Source organism: Nicotiana sylvestris, chromosome 1, assembly GCF_000393655.2.
Source record: "Nicotiana sylvestris chromosome 1, ASM39365v2, whole genome shotgun sequence".
Classification (NCBI taxonomy): domain Eukaryota; kingdom Viridiplantae; phylum Streptophyta; class Magnoliopsida; order Solanales; family Solanaceae; genus Nicotiana; species Nicotiana sylvestris.
The window spans coordinates 47,797,665-47,811,765 of NC_091057.1; positions in this window are offsets into that span (position 1 = coordinate 47,797,665).

Genomic DNA, 14,101 nt, shown 5'->3' on the forward strand with positions numbered 1-14,101 from the left:
TCCAAACCTCTAACCTCTCGCTGACGCCGCGTCGTGTCTCGTCGATTAGGACTATGTCATCAGCAAATAGCATGCACCATGGCACCTCCCCTTGAATATGATGCGTTATAGCATCCATCACCAGGGCAAATAGGAAAGGGCTGAACGCAGACCCTTGGTGCAACCCCGTAATAACCGGAAAATAATCGGAATCGCCTCCTGCTGTCCTAACCCGAGTCTTAGCTCCATCATACATGTCCTTAATCGCCCTAATGTAGGCAACCGGGACCCCTTTAGCCTCTAAGCATCTCCATAAGACCTCCCTAGGAACCCTGTCGTACGCTTTCTCTAGATCGATAAACACCATGTGGAGATCCTTCTTCTTATCCCTGTATTGTTCCACCATCCTCCTAATAAGGTGGATAGCTTCTGTGGTAGATCGCCCCGGCATGAACCCGAACTGGTTGTCTGAAATAGACACCGTCCTTCGCACTCTCATTTCTACCACTCTCTCCCAAACTTTCATGGTATGACTTAGTAATTTAATACCCCTATAGTTGTTACAGATCTGGATATCGCCTTTGTTCTTATACAACGGGACCATTGTACTCCACCTCCACTCTTCGGGCATCCTATTAGTCTTGGATATAACATTAAGCAACTTAGTAAGTCATTCCAAGCCTGCTGATGTAGTGAGATGAATGAGATCTTTTCGGTATTAACCAGACATCTTCGAATCGACCAGGGAGCCTTTTTCACCTGAATAGGCGCTACGCGCACAATTTTAAATTTATAGAATCAGTAAGTTAGCAAATACCATATGGTTAAACAAAAAAGTCTATAACTAATTACTCTTTATTTAACATTTTTCAAAATAGTGAGTTTTCTTCTTTCTTTCTTTTCCCTTCCTTTTTTTTTTGGAACACTTTTTTGCTCACTTTTTATGTTACTCAAATAACAAAGGGGTGAAATTCTTTATGGCCAGGCTAAGTATATTCTAGACTAATTCGTAAATATTGTTGGTTTTCTCAGCCTTAACAAATAATTAATTAATCACTTACAAATTAAGCATGGATTAATCATATCAACAATGAGTTAAATAAAAAAATGACGTGATTCTTTATTTAATAAGTTCAATGCCGATGTATGTTATCCAAGGTTGTCGGAACTATAAATCAATCATGTTTTTTAGCTTTGAGATTGAGATCGATTATAGATCATGCCAGATCAAAAGAAAAGACATACTTATGTTTCTCATGAGGTTAGCGCAAATCACTATTCAATTAATCAATTATTTAGTATTAGATTAACGTCAAAATTAAAATTTGTCAGGTTTAAAAATTCAAAACAAGTGGAGCTGCTTCTTCTATGAACCATCTTGGGATTTGACTTGTCTTATAGGGATTCCACACATTGAGGAATAGTTTATTTGGTCTTCTTGTGGTTGTCTCTTACCTATTAATTCCTATTGATTAATTAATTAGTAATTAAAGTCATGATAATTTAGAATCTATAGAATATTCTACTTATAGTACCGGCCTCTCTCATGTGTTTAAGGATTCCATTCCCTTTGTATGTGTTTATCTCCCTGGATATTGGACATGGTAACTTAGGGTTTTGACCTTTCGATTTGGCTTCAAGTTTATAAACCTTTAATTTTAAATTCTTTTGCATTATTCTCTTTTTTTCTTAAAAAATTCATTTTACTATTTTTATGTTGTATGTAATGGCGGAAATAGAAGTTTCACCAAGGCAAGTAAAAAAAATAAAAAAAATTCAACATCTAATATATACACATAAAAAAATTAATCTTCTTTATATAGTGATATTTCCACTGAAGGAAGGTTTGAATAAATGCCTTCCGTCCTAGCTCCGCCCCTCTTGCTGTATGGGCTCAACCGGAAGGATCCAGGAATGTGGAGCTTTGTGAAAATCGAACACTAGTGTAAGATACAAGGAAACAACTACTAATAAACTCTTTATCAGTTTTCATTTCATCAATCTATTTCAAAATGATAAAGTAAGCATTAAGTTTGTTTAACAAAAAATATATACAGTACCATTTACTTTACAACAACAATAACAATAACAAATTTAGTGTAATCCTACCGTATACGGTCGAAATCAGGGAAGACCGATTGAGGCTTCTGTGGCAGTTCAAACCCGGCCTCGGTAGGATCAAAGCGCGGTCCAAGGCCCGTCCTCGAAGCACTCACCTCGGCAGGGTACGTTGAAGACTTACCATGGTGTGCCTCGGGGTAGTATGAAAATCGATGACCATTATGGAAAGGCTGGAAACCCCCGAGGGCACACAATGAGGACTGACAGAGCTTGCAAGAATAGTATAAATCTGTATTGAGCCGTTATACAGCTGTATTAGTAGCTTTTCTTCATCATTTATTAGTCATGTATTGTGTTGGGTTCACCCCTCCTATATAAAGGGGACTCTTATCATCTTGTAAAGTCTCTTGGACTATCATTGAATACACTCATATTGAATACAATACAATATTCTTTTCTCTTTGCCAACACAATTGTTCTTCATTTATTGCTTATTATTTCATTGTTCATCCATTGTTCTTCATTTATTGCTCATTATTAACGGCAAAAGGCCATCTTTGAGGCCTTCATCATCATCGATTCTTCATTAATTGTTCACTGCTATTAGCCCAGCTAGACCTCGAGGCCCTGCTCCAGCCAGCTCGAGGCCCACTCTTGTGACCCTATTGGTTTGCATTTCTTATTTTTCTTACTTACACATAGCATCTATCTCCCTAACAACTAGTATTAAGATAAATTACGTATTTTTAGAACCACAAATCAAATATAATTGTAGTTACCATTTTCAAGGTAAACAGTTTGGCGCCCACCGTGGGGCTAAAAATAATAGTGATTGTTTTGGTGCTAGTTTTCTGATAACACACGTTACTCTTCACACTTTTTCTTGTCAAAGATTCTTTGATTTCAGGCTTGATCATGTCTAGCACACAAAATACACCTCTTCACGACAGTGAAGTGCTTGGAGAAAATAGTGGCATAGGGCTGGGTGTACCACCTGTAAACCCCGAGAGAGTGCCAAACGTGGAGCCAGATGATATCAACTCCCACAACGCACTGAACACGAAAGCAGGCACAGATCCCGAAAGGAATGGACACAGGGGAGCCCAAGTTGGAGGCCAAGAAGCACAAGGAATGGAAGAAGGAGGAGTCAGCCTCCAAGTGATATTCGAGATGATGCAAGCTCAGCAAGTCGCCATTGCTCAACTTCAAAGTCTGAACAGAACCCCTAACACCATCGAGCCAATAAACATGCAGCACGAACCAATGCTAGAAAGACCCGATGAAAGCGACTCGGGGACTGACCCCTCAATCATGAAAATTCTCAAGGAATTGACTAAAAGAATTGAGTTAGGAGAAAAGAAGATAGAAGCTAATGATAAAAAGGTGGAAACTTATAACTTGAGGTCGATCAGATCCCGGGTGCACCCCCGATTCTAAAGGGTGTAGATTCAAAGAAGTTCATGCAGAGACCATTCCCATCAAGTGCGGCTCCGAAGCCCATCCCGAAGAAATTCAGAATGTCCGATGTCCTGAAGTATAACGGGACCACGGACCCCAATGAGCACATTACCGCTTATACTTGTGTTGTAAAAGGAAATGACTTAAAGGATGACAAGATAGAGTCTATCCTGTTGAAGAAATTTGGAGAAACGCTGTCGAAAGGGGCTATGATGTAGTATCATAACCTGCCCCCTGTCGCGCCCCATTTTTCTCGCGAAATTGGATTTATGACATTTGGGAGGACAACTCGTTCCCTTTTGGGAGTTGGGTTTGAATTGAAGAGTCGCCACCTAATGATAAAGTGCATTAGGACACTAGGAAGGGTAATCACTCCTTAGAAGAGGGGTTACACGTGGTATTAGCGCACCGGTCATCATATCCATATCTACCCTTTCCCACCCCGTTAAGGTATTAAAACGCGGAATAGTTTCGTTACTTATTGCATGCTCTTACCCATCCCAATCCTATCAGTCCCGGAGGCATTTGGGACTACTAGTCCTAAAGGGAAGGGAGATTGGGCTTTTATGGTTTAAAGGACAAAATCTAGGGCGACAAACAAAACACATAAAGCAGATATGGGAAAACACATAACATTTAAATGCTCAAATAGGCCTCCTTAACTTAAAGACATATTGTTTAGCATGTCTTGCATGTACGGGTTATGGTCTAAATTAAACTTAAAAAAAACGTTAAAGAAGGTTGATTTATCACATATTTTCAGATAAGAAGTCTGAATTAGGCCTGCCCGCTGGTTGTAATTATCAAAGACTGGTGCAGTAGTAACCTTTACCATAAAGCTTGCCTAGGTGAAACCTATAGGCATGATATCTATGCATAACAGAAATAAACTGATTTTAGAGAAAAGGACTTATAATTGTAGGAACATAAGTTCTGCAAATATTAAGCAGCGTTACTACTATTTTTTTTCTAGACTTATAAGCGAGATAGACAATTCAGATTCGGTTGATTACTCCTATAGGCATGCTTTCTAAGCATTATTGATTTGAAAAACGTTTATAGTCGAAATAAAAATGCAGGAGTCCTATAGGCATGGTATCTAAAATGTTGTTTGTTATTAAAACCTGTGAACACGTTTGCCTAGTGATAGATCCATATTCAGAATTCAAGAAGTCCTATAGACAGGTTATCTATATGATATGCGGTGTTATGAAATGTAGAACCTATAGACATATTTTCTAGATAATACAGAAATGCAGAAATTTATAGACATGGTTTCTATATGAAAATGCAGGACCTGTAAACATGATTTCTATATGAAAGTGCAGAACCTATAAACAGGATTTCTATATAAAAATGCAGAATTAAAAACAGGACATGATTGCAGAAGTATAATAAATACCTATGAACATGATATCTACCTTTTTTGCATGCATGATTTACCCTCCCCTTTTCATTAAAACCCCATAAGTTATTACAAATTATTACAGCCCAGAATGAATAAGAAAAGCAAATTACATCAGAAATTAAAGTACAACAAAGGGGAGCCTAATTCAGACTCCATGTCTGAAATATGAAATGAACCAACTCCAAAGATCAAATATCCAAATCCTTCCTTTTACTTGGGATGTGTCAGAGCTCCATAAGAGTCTCAAATGGACTCCGGGCAGTGCTCACACCCAAGTATATTGCAGAATATGAGTCATAGTGCAATGTGGAAGGGCCAGCCCTTAAATGTTCAAGTTCAGAGGGAACTCAAGGTCCCAAGCAAGGCTCATAGGGGGGGCAGAACTTAGAATCTAAGAGAGAGTGTAAGTGTAGAGAGGGGATTTTGGGGAAATCCAAGACAAGCTAGTGGTCACACCTAGCAATTGGAGTGCCGGCACACCCCAACTAGCATGTTAGCCACATTGTTTGGGAGTTAGGATCCCCTAAGGGATCAAGTCCAGACATGAGTAACAACTTGGATGTTGCCATATTCTGAACTTCAACTCAAACACATAGAAGGGTGCAGGGATTCACAGTAGAAATATATGCTAATTATCATTAAACATAGGCAGTAAAGCAGACAGGGGTGTAGAAGCTGTAAAATAAACATATTGGGATGAGGCTGAAAATCAAACTAGAACATACCAGTTTCAGGGAAACAAGAAAAGAAAGCAGTAGTCTTGTGAAGCCAAAGTGCAAGCAAATAGTCAGAATGCTATGATTAGAGAAATTTGATACTAGAGTAGTATAAAAGTGTTAAATTGAGAGTGTGTTAAAGTGCAGAAAGGTTGTGCCTTTTTACAGTGTAGAAGGCAAGCAGAATAAGGTAGGAGAATGATTTGAAAATCAATTACAAAAATTTCCCTTTGATTAAGGGATTCTAATTTCAAACGTAAAAATAATTAAGGAAAAAGATCAAAACCTTTTCCAAAGCAGTACAAAAAGGGTAAATACACAGAGATTTATTTAAGGAAAAAGTCTGATACCACACGGTTTGCGCAAGTAAGGAAAGAAAATCAGTTAACAGCCAAGAAATCAAAATTGAAGGCTTTGTACGAATGAACCAAGTCAGGAAAAGTGAGGAAAAGTTTTACTTAAGGAAAATCAGTAACAATCAATCAATCCTAAAAAAAAGATTCTGAATCAATCATAAGTTGGAAAGGCTTTTTAAGAAAGGTTCAACACACATATAAAAGCATACATACATGCTTAAACAAGAAAGAATTGTCATGCCTTTGTAAAATCAGTAGAAAGAAAAGGTTCAACATTGTATGAAAACAAAGATATCCAAACTTATTCAGAGGTTTAAAACCAGTCTGAAAGAGCTAAGGGGTCTTTGAAATAAAGCCCTAGTTCGAACAAACTAGAAAACATAAAGGAGAGGGCAAGCAAGTTAAGTCGAGACATGTGTAGAGGTTTCAGAAGAGAATTGAAGCTTCTAACATGCTTCTTTCAAAACTCATGAGAGAACATGATAGCAAAGTAACATGCAAACAGTAGCAGGATTCAGAGGATATAATGGAAAATACTGATAAGAATAGCAGAGGAAACATGCTTAAGAGGCTCTTTTAGAAGAACTCAAACAAAGTTCAGTAGAAGAAAAGTAGTACGCACACTTAAGAATGCGGTAGAAAAATACAGGAGAGAGATTCACAGAACATAATGAAAATACTGGTAGGAATAGCAGAAGAAACATGCTTAAGGAGTTTTCTAAAAGGAACTTAAATAGGGCTCAGTAGAAGGCAAACAAAGAACTTTAAGAACTTAGTAGGAAAATACAGTAGAAGAACACAAAAACATCAAAAAATTATGGCAGAAAAGCACATATAGAAGAACACAGTAAGATAGTCATACAAGAGCATGGTAAAAGGAAGAATACAAGAACACAGTAGGAGCAAGTACACGTAAAGGAAAAGGAAAGTCAGAAATCACTTAAACATTTTAGAAAACCCTAGATCGGAAAAGAAAGACCTTAAAAAGAAATTTTGAAAGAAGAAATTGGGGAAGTGGTTTGAAAACTCAAGTAGAGCATAGATATATAACAGATCTAAGAAAAATTGGAGAAAACCTCGAAGGGTTAGGGTTTCAAAAGAACCCTAGAATGAGAAAGGCTTTGAAAAGTATCTGATCTGAGTCGGAGAAGTCAGAAACAGGCTTATAAGACCAGGATACGCCGGAGCAAAACCGGAGATAGCCGTGAAACCTTGAGCCGGCAAAGATCTGAGTGAGAACCTTCAAGTTCATACCCTAAATCTTCAAGTACCAAGTGTACAAGAGCAAAGGGAGGTGAGTTTAAGACTCCCATGGCCTGAGAAGCCATGGATTCCGGTGAGTTTAAGGTTAAAAATGGTAGAAGACGATTAGGGTTTCAGAAACCTTCGAGGGAGTTTGAGAGAGTTTGAGAGGAGGGGGATTTCAGAGGCGGCTGTTGGAATGAAATGAGGGGATTAGGGTGGTCACTTGTGTTTAATTATGGAAGGGCGAATAGTGGCCGTTGATCTGAATGGTCAACGGTCTAGATTTAAGAGGGTAGGTGGAGGAACCGGATTGGCTCGTTTGAATTGGGTTAGGGGCCGGGTTAATTGGAACTGGGCTGGTCCGAAATTGGGCTTGAATTTGGGTCAATTAAGGGGATCAAATTTGGCTATAATTGAAATAAAAATGGGTCAGATTTTAAATAGCCAGTTTTTTCCTTTCTATTTTATAAAAATAGTAAAATTGATTTTGAAAGCAAATTAAAAGTACTGGATCAGTTAATAATATATAAATATTAATTTAAAAATATTGGAACCAATTTCATAATTATAAAATGCTATTAGTTTTAAAATAGGTTAAAATTGTAATTATATGCAATTTAGCTTTTAAAATACCAAATAAATTTTAAAAAATGTATAAAAATTACCCTAGCTATATTTTGGTATAAATATGAGAATAAAGTAAGTTATTCACCAAAATAATAATTTTGGAAATAATTATTGGTTTTCGTGCTGCTAAAATGGGCAATAAATCAGTTTAAAAATCTTTTAGAAATTAGAAAAATTATTGAAACACTTGGACATACTTATATATGCATATATATACTATTTTTAAAGTATTTGCACGTAAAAATACATAGGAAAAAATTGGGTATCAACAGCTGCCCCTCTTTACCCGGGAAGGATGAAAGAGTTGTCGGGTAAAGATGTGATGGCCAATTTGACCGAACGAAATGGTTTGGATAGGTTGACCGTGCTCTGGTTCCTGAGCTGCCCACATATCCCTGATCTTACAAGAATCAGGCCATATGTAGTTCAGGATTCGTCGGCGGAATATGCCGATGGAGATTTTCAAGAACGGACGAGATGTTCGGGTTGGGATGGATGGTTAAAGTCTAGTAGAGCTGTGGGAACTGGAGCGGGGTTGCTCCTGCTGAGATGGCCGTTGCTCGCCGGTTTACCTGCAAATAAGCAATACAAGTGTATATTGTGCGTAAATTTAAATATGATGCAAGTTCCCGTGCTTATCAGCCATGCAAGAAGTAAATGACGGCGGCGATTTTTCAGCCATGCAAAGAGTAAATGAAGGTGGCGATCTTTCAGCCATGCGAGATGGAGGTAAAACTTAACCTCGGGAGGCAGAATGGTAGCCTTATGCAATGTAGGAAATGCAGGTGGAGACAGAGCTTAGTCTCAGAAGGCAGAATGGTAGCCTTATGCAATGCAGGAAATGCAGATGGAGACAAAGCTTAGTCTCGGAAGGCAGAATGGTAGCCTTATGCAATGCAGAGAATGCAGATGGAGGTAGAGCTTAACCTCGGAAGGCAGAATGGTAGCCTTATGCAATGCAGAGAATGCAGATGGAGACAAAGCTTAGTCTCGGAAGGCAGAATGGTAGCCTTATGCAATGCAGAGAATGCAGATGGAGGTAGAGCTTAACCTCGGAAGGCAGAATGGTAGCCTTAAACAATGCAGAGAATGCAGATGGAGACAGAGCTTAGTCTCAAAAGGCAGAATGGTAGCCTTATGCAACGCAAAGAATGCAGATGGAGGTAGAACTTAACCTCGGAAATCAGAATGGTAGCCTTATGCAATGTTGAGAATGCAGATGGAGACAGAGCTTAGTATCGGAAGGCAGAATGGTAGCCTTATGCAACGCAGAGAATGAAGACGGAGGTAGAGCTTAACCTCGGAAGGTAGAATGGTAGCCTTATGCAATGCAGAGAATGCAGATGGAGGTAGAGCTTAACCTCGGAAGGCAGAATGGTAGCCTTATGCAATGCAGAGAATGCAGATAGAGACAGATCTTAGTCTCGGAAGGCAGAATAGTAGTCTTATGCAACGCAGAGAATGCAGATGGAGGTAGAGCTTAACCACAGAAGGTAGAATGGTAGCCTTATGCAATGCAGAGAATGTAGATGGAGGTAGAGCTTAACCTCGGAAGGCAGAATGGTAGCCTTATGCAGGAAGGAAAAAGGCAAATAATAATACAATTTTCTTAGCTGATAGCGGATTGCGATATTGTGACTGCTAGGGATACTGTGTCTACTGGGGACACTGCGTGCGAATAGTAGTCGTGAGCAAGTGCAACGGTTCTGAGAGTAGTATTTCCGAGTAATGTGAGTCTTGTGAGTGTATAGTATATTTGATGATTTTGCAACTCAAGTGCCTGCATCCAAAGAAAATAATGAGTTTTGTAAAGGAGGGAGGTTAGTTCGTATTCCCGCTGGCTTTGCTTGACCTGCTCGGCTTTGGTCCGGTGATACTGTGCGTATCATTGGGGTAGAATTGCTAAACGAAGCAACTTTGGTAACAGACATGCATGATTTAGTAAAAGTATAAGATAAATACATAATCGATAATAGTTTTCCTTAGATGAACCTACGACTACGACGTGGTTCAAGACATTGCAACCTCTCTTGCTCCGGAATTTTGAGGGTCCTCCTCAAAATTCTACCTCAGTTTACTGGGCTGCTTCTTCTGACGGCTGCTTGCGGCGAATAGCTGAAATCACTTCGGAATTTTGAGGGTCCTCCTCAAAATTCTGCCCCAGTTTCCAATTGCGGGGGAAATGAAAATTTTATTGAATTGTGACCGAACTCATAGGGCTACCTACGTATCCTCTCTTAAACGGGAATCAGGTCAGGCGTAGTTCAAATTACATCATAAAGGAAAGCATAAAGGTTACATATAGTATCGTTTTACTGCATCTGAATTGATCGTCTTCGGCCAAACTTCTACATCCATTTCTGCAAGTATAAGGGCTCCTCCAGTTAGAACCCGGTGGACCATGTACGGACCCTGCCAGTTGGGAGAGAACTTCCCTTTGGCCTCGTCCTGATGCAGGAAAATCTTCTTTAGCACCAGCTGCCCCGGTGCGAATTGTCTTGGCTTGACTCTTTTGTTGAAGGCTCTGGCCGTTCTGTTCTGATAAAGCTGACCGTGGCAAACTGCATTCATTCTCTTTCCGTCTATAAGAGCTAGCTGTTCGTAACGACTTTTCACCCATTCTGCATTGTCGAGTTCAGCTTCCTGTATGATCCTTAGGGAAGGAATTTCTACCTCAATGGGAATAACAGCCTCTGTAGCGTAAACCAGCATATAGGGGGTTTCCTCGGTTGATGTGCAGACTGTGGTGCGATACCCCAATAAATCAAGTGATAACTTCTTGTGCCACTGCTTATGCTTCTCTATCATTTTCCTTAGTATCTTCTTGATATTCTTATTGGCGGCCTCTACGGCTCCGTTCATCTGAGGTCTGTAAGTTGTAGAATTCTTGTGTTTGATCCTGAAGGTTTCACACATGGCTTTCATCGAGTCACTATTGAGATTGGAACCATTATCAGTAATGATTGATTCTGGAATTCCGAACCGACAAACGATACGGTTGCGGACGAAGTCTGCTACGACTTTCTTAGTCACTGCCTTGTATGATGCTGCTTCAACCCATTTGGTGAAATAATCAATTGCCACTAGGATGAACCTGTGCCCATTTGATATGGCAGGTTCGATTGGTCCGATAATATCCATTCCCCAAGCGGCGAATGGCCATGGTGAGCTTGTTGTATTAAGCTCGTTTGGAGGCACCTTTATCATATCTGCATGTATCTGACAGCGGAGGCACTTTCGGACATACTGGATGCAGTCCGTTTCCATAGTCATCCAAAAATAACCAGCTCGGAGTATATTCTTGACTAAGACAAAGCCATTCATTGTGGCCCGCAGGTCCCAGCATGGATTTCTTCTAGTAATTTAGATGCTTCCTTTGCGTCGACACACCTTAGTAATCCCAAATCAGGAGTCCTCTTGTATAAGATTCCTCTACTGTGAAAGAAATTGTTGGATAACCTCCGAAGCGTGCACTTCTGAATAGCGTTTGCGAGCTCTGGGTATTCTCCTTTCGCCAAGTATTCATTGATATCATGAAACTAAGGTTTTCCATCCACTTCTTATTTGACGTGAGCATAGTAAGCTGGCTGATCGTAGATCTTTACAGGAATAGGGTCAATGAAATTCTTATCTGGATGTTGTATCATGAATGATAGGGTAGCCAATGCATTGGCGAACTCATTTTAGACTCTGGGAACATACTAGAACTCTGTCTTTGTGAACCTCTTTCTTAATTCCTGTACATGATGCAGATAAGGGAGTATCTTGGAGTTCTTGGTCACCTATTCTTCTCGGACCTGATGTATAAGCAAGTCTGAATCCCCGATCACTAGCAACTTTTGAATGTTCATGTCAATGGCCATCTTGAGTCCCAAGATGCAGGCCTCGTACTCAACCATGTTGTTGGTGCAAGGGAATCTGAGTTTGGCAGACACCGGATAATGTTGACCGGTTTCTGACACTAGGACTGCTCCTATGCTAACTCCTTTGAAATTTGTTGCTCCATCAAAAAACATTCTCCAACCGTCATAGGATTCTGCAATGTTTTCTCCTATGAATGATATCTCTTTATCAGGAAAATACATCTTTAAGGATTCGTATTCTCCGTCCACGGGATTCTTGGCAAGATGATCTGCCAAAGCCTGTCCCTTGATTTCTTTCTGAGTTACGTAGACAATGTCGAATTCACTCAGTAGGATTTGCCACTTGGCTAGCTTGCCAGTGGGCATGGGCTTCTGAAAGATATACTTCAACGGATCCATCCTTGATATGAGATACGTGGTATAGGCACAGAAATAATGCCTCAACTTCTGAGCTACCCAAGTCAGAGCACAACAGGTGCGTTCTACCAGAGAATATCGGGTCTCGTAAGGGGTGAACTTCTTGCTAAGATAGTAGATGGCCTGCTCCTTCCTCCCTGTTTCATCATGTTGCCCAAGAACACAACCGAACGCTCTATCTAGCACTGCAAGGTCTCTAATAGAGGTTTACCCGGCTCAGGCGGGACCAAAACTGGTGGTGTTGAAAGGTACTTCTTGATTCTGTCGAAGGCCCTCTAGCAGTCATCAGTCTATTTGGTAGCGGCGTCCTTCTTCAACATCTTAAAGATTGGCTCACAGATGACAGTAGATTGAGCTATGAACCGGCTGATGTAGTTGAGTCTCCCCAAGAAACTCATTACTTCTTTCTTGTTCTTTGGCGGTGGCAATTCTTTAATAGCTTTGTCCTTTGATGGATCCAGTTTTATTCCTCGACAACTCACAATGAACCCAAGTAGTTTCCTGGCAGGAACCCCAAATGCACATTTCGCGGGATTCAGCTTCAAGTTGTACCTTCTCAGTCTATTGAAGAACCTCCTCAAATCTTCCATGTGATCAGTGGCTTTCTTGGATTTGATGATGACATCATCTACATACACTTCAATCTCTTTGTGCATCATATCATGGAAAATGGTAGTCATGGCCCTCATGTAGGTGGCCCCAGCATTCTTTAACCCGAACGGCATCATCTTGTAACAGTATATTCCCCATGGCGTAATGAAAGCCGTTTTCTCAGCGTCTTCTTCATCCATCCAGATCTGATGATACCCAGCAAAACAATCCACGAATGAATGCAACTCGTTCTTGGCGCAATTGTCAATCAGGATGTGTATGTTTGGCAAGGGGAAGTCGTCTTTTGGACTGGCCCAGTTGAGATCCCGGTATTCGACACAGACTCTGACCTTCCCGTCCTTCTTCAGAATTGGCACGATGTTGGCTAACCATGTCGGATATTCTACTACCCTGAGAACCTTAGCTTTGACTTTCTTAGTGACTTCTTCCTTGATTTTCAAACTCATGTCAGGCTTGAACTTTCTGTGCTTCTGCTTTACCGGTGGATATGTCGGATCAGTTGGCAGTTTGTGAGCCACAATAGATGTACTCAGACAAGTCATGTCATCATACGACCAAGCGAATATGTCTTCATATTTCCTTAGAAATTCTGTGTATTCCTTCTTTTCTGATGGCGATAAGTGGACACTGATTCTCGTTTCTTTGACGTTCTCTGCATCTCCCAGGTAAACAATCTCGGTCTCATCCAGGTTGGACTTAGGTCTGTTCTCAAAATTTTCAACCTCTTTAACAATATCTTACGGTATGTCATCTTCCTCTGAATCTATATCCGTTTATTGCGTTGTCTCGTTGCATGTCACAGCCATTGGTTCATCAAGATAGGTAATGGTAATGTTGTATAAGTAAAGTAATGAGAGAAAATAATAAGAGTAAGATTTGTAAGGAAACCGAAATGCTTTGATAAATTTCATAACTGTTTTGAACATTGGAAGATCTTATTGTGAAAATTCAAAAATGTGAAAGGAAAATCAACTAGTAAAAATAAAAGATAGTGCATGATGCTTTGTTCAGCCTTGCTACACTGAGGCTTTCCGGGCTCTGGTGTTTCTGATGGTCCAATTGTTGAGGCATGCTCCTCGGCTTACGGCCTGTATGGAACGGCCTTCCTCTCCTTCCTCCTCAAAAATGACACAACAATCCATGTCATCTTCTTCTAGGAACAAATTTCTCACTGCTGCCAGTGTTTCCTCTTCTTCCGACCCATAGATAACATCGGCCGGCTGGAAAGTCTGCTCCAAATATGGTATTGGCTGCTCCAGCGGGTAGTATGGACCGCACCATGGTGGCGACCAATTTTTGAATTCCTTCCAAGTATACTTGTATCCCAAACGGAAAGTGGTGCCATGTTTCTTCAGTTTG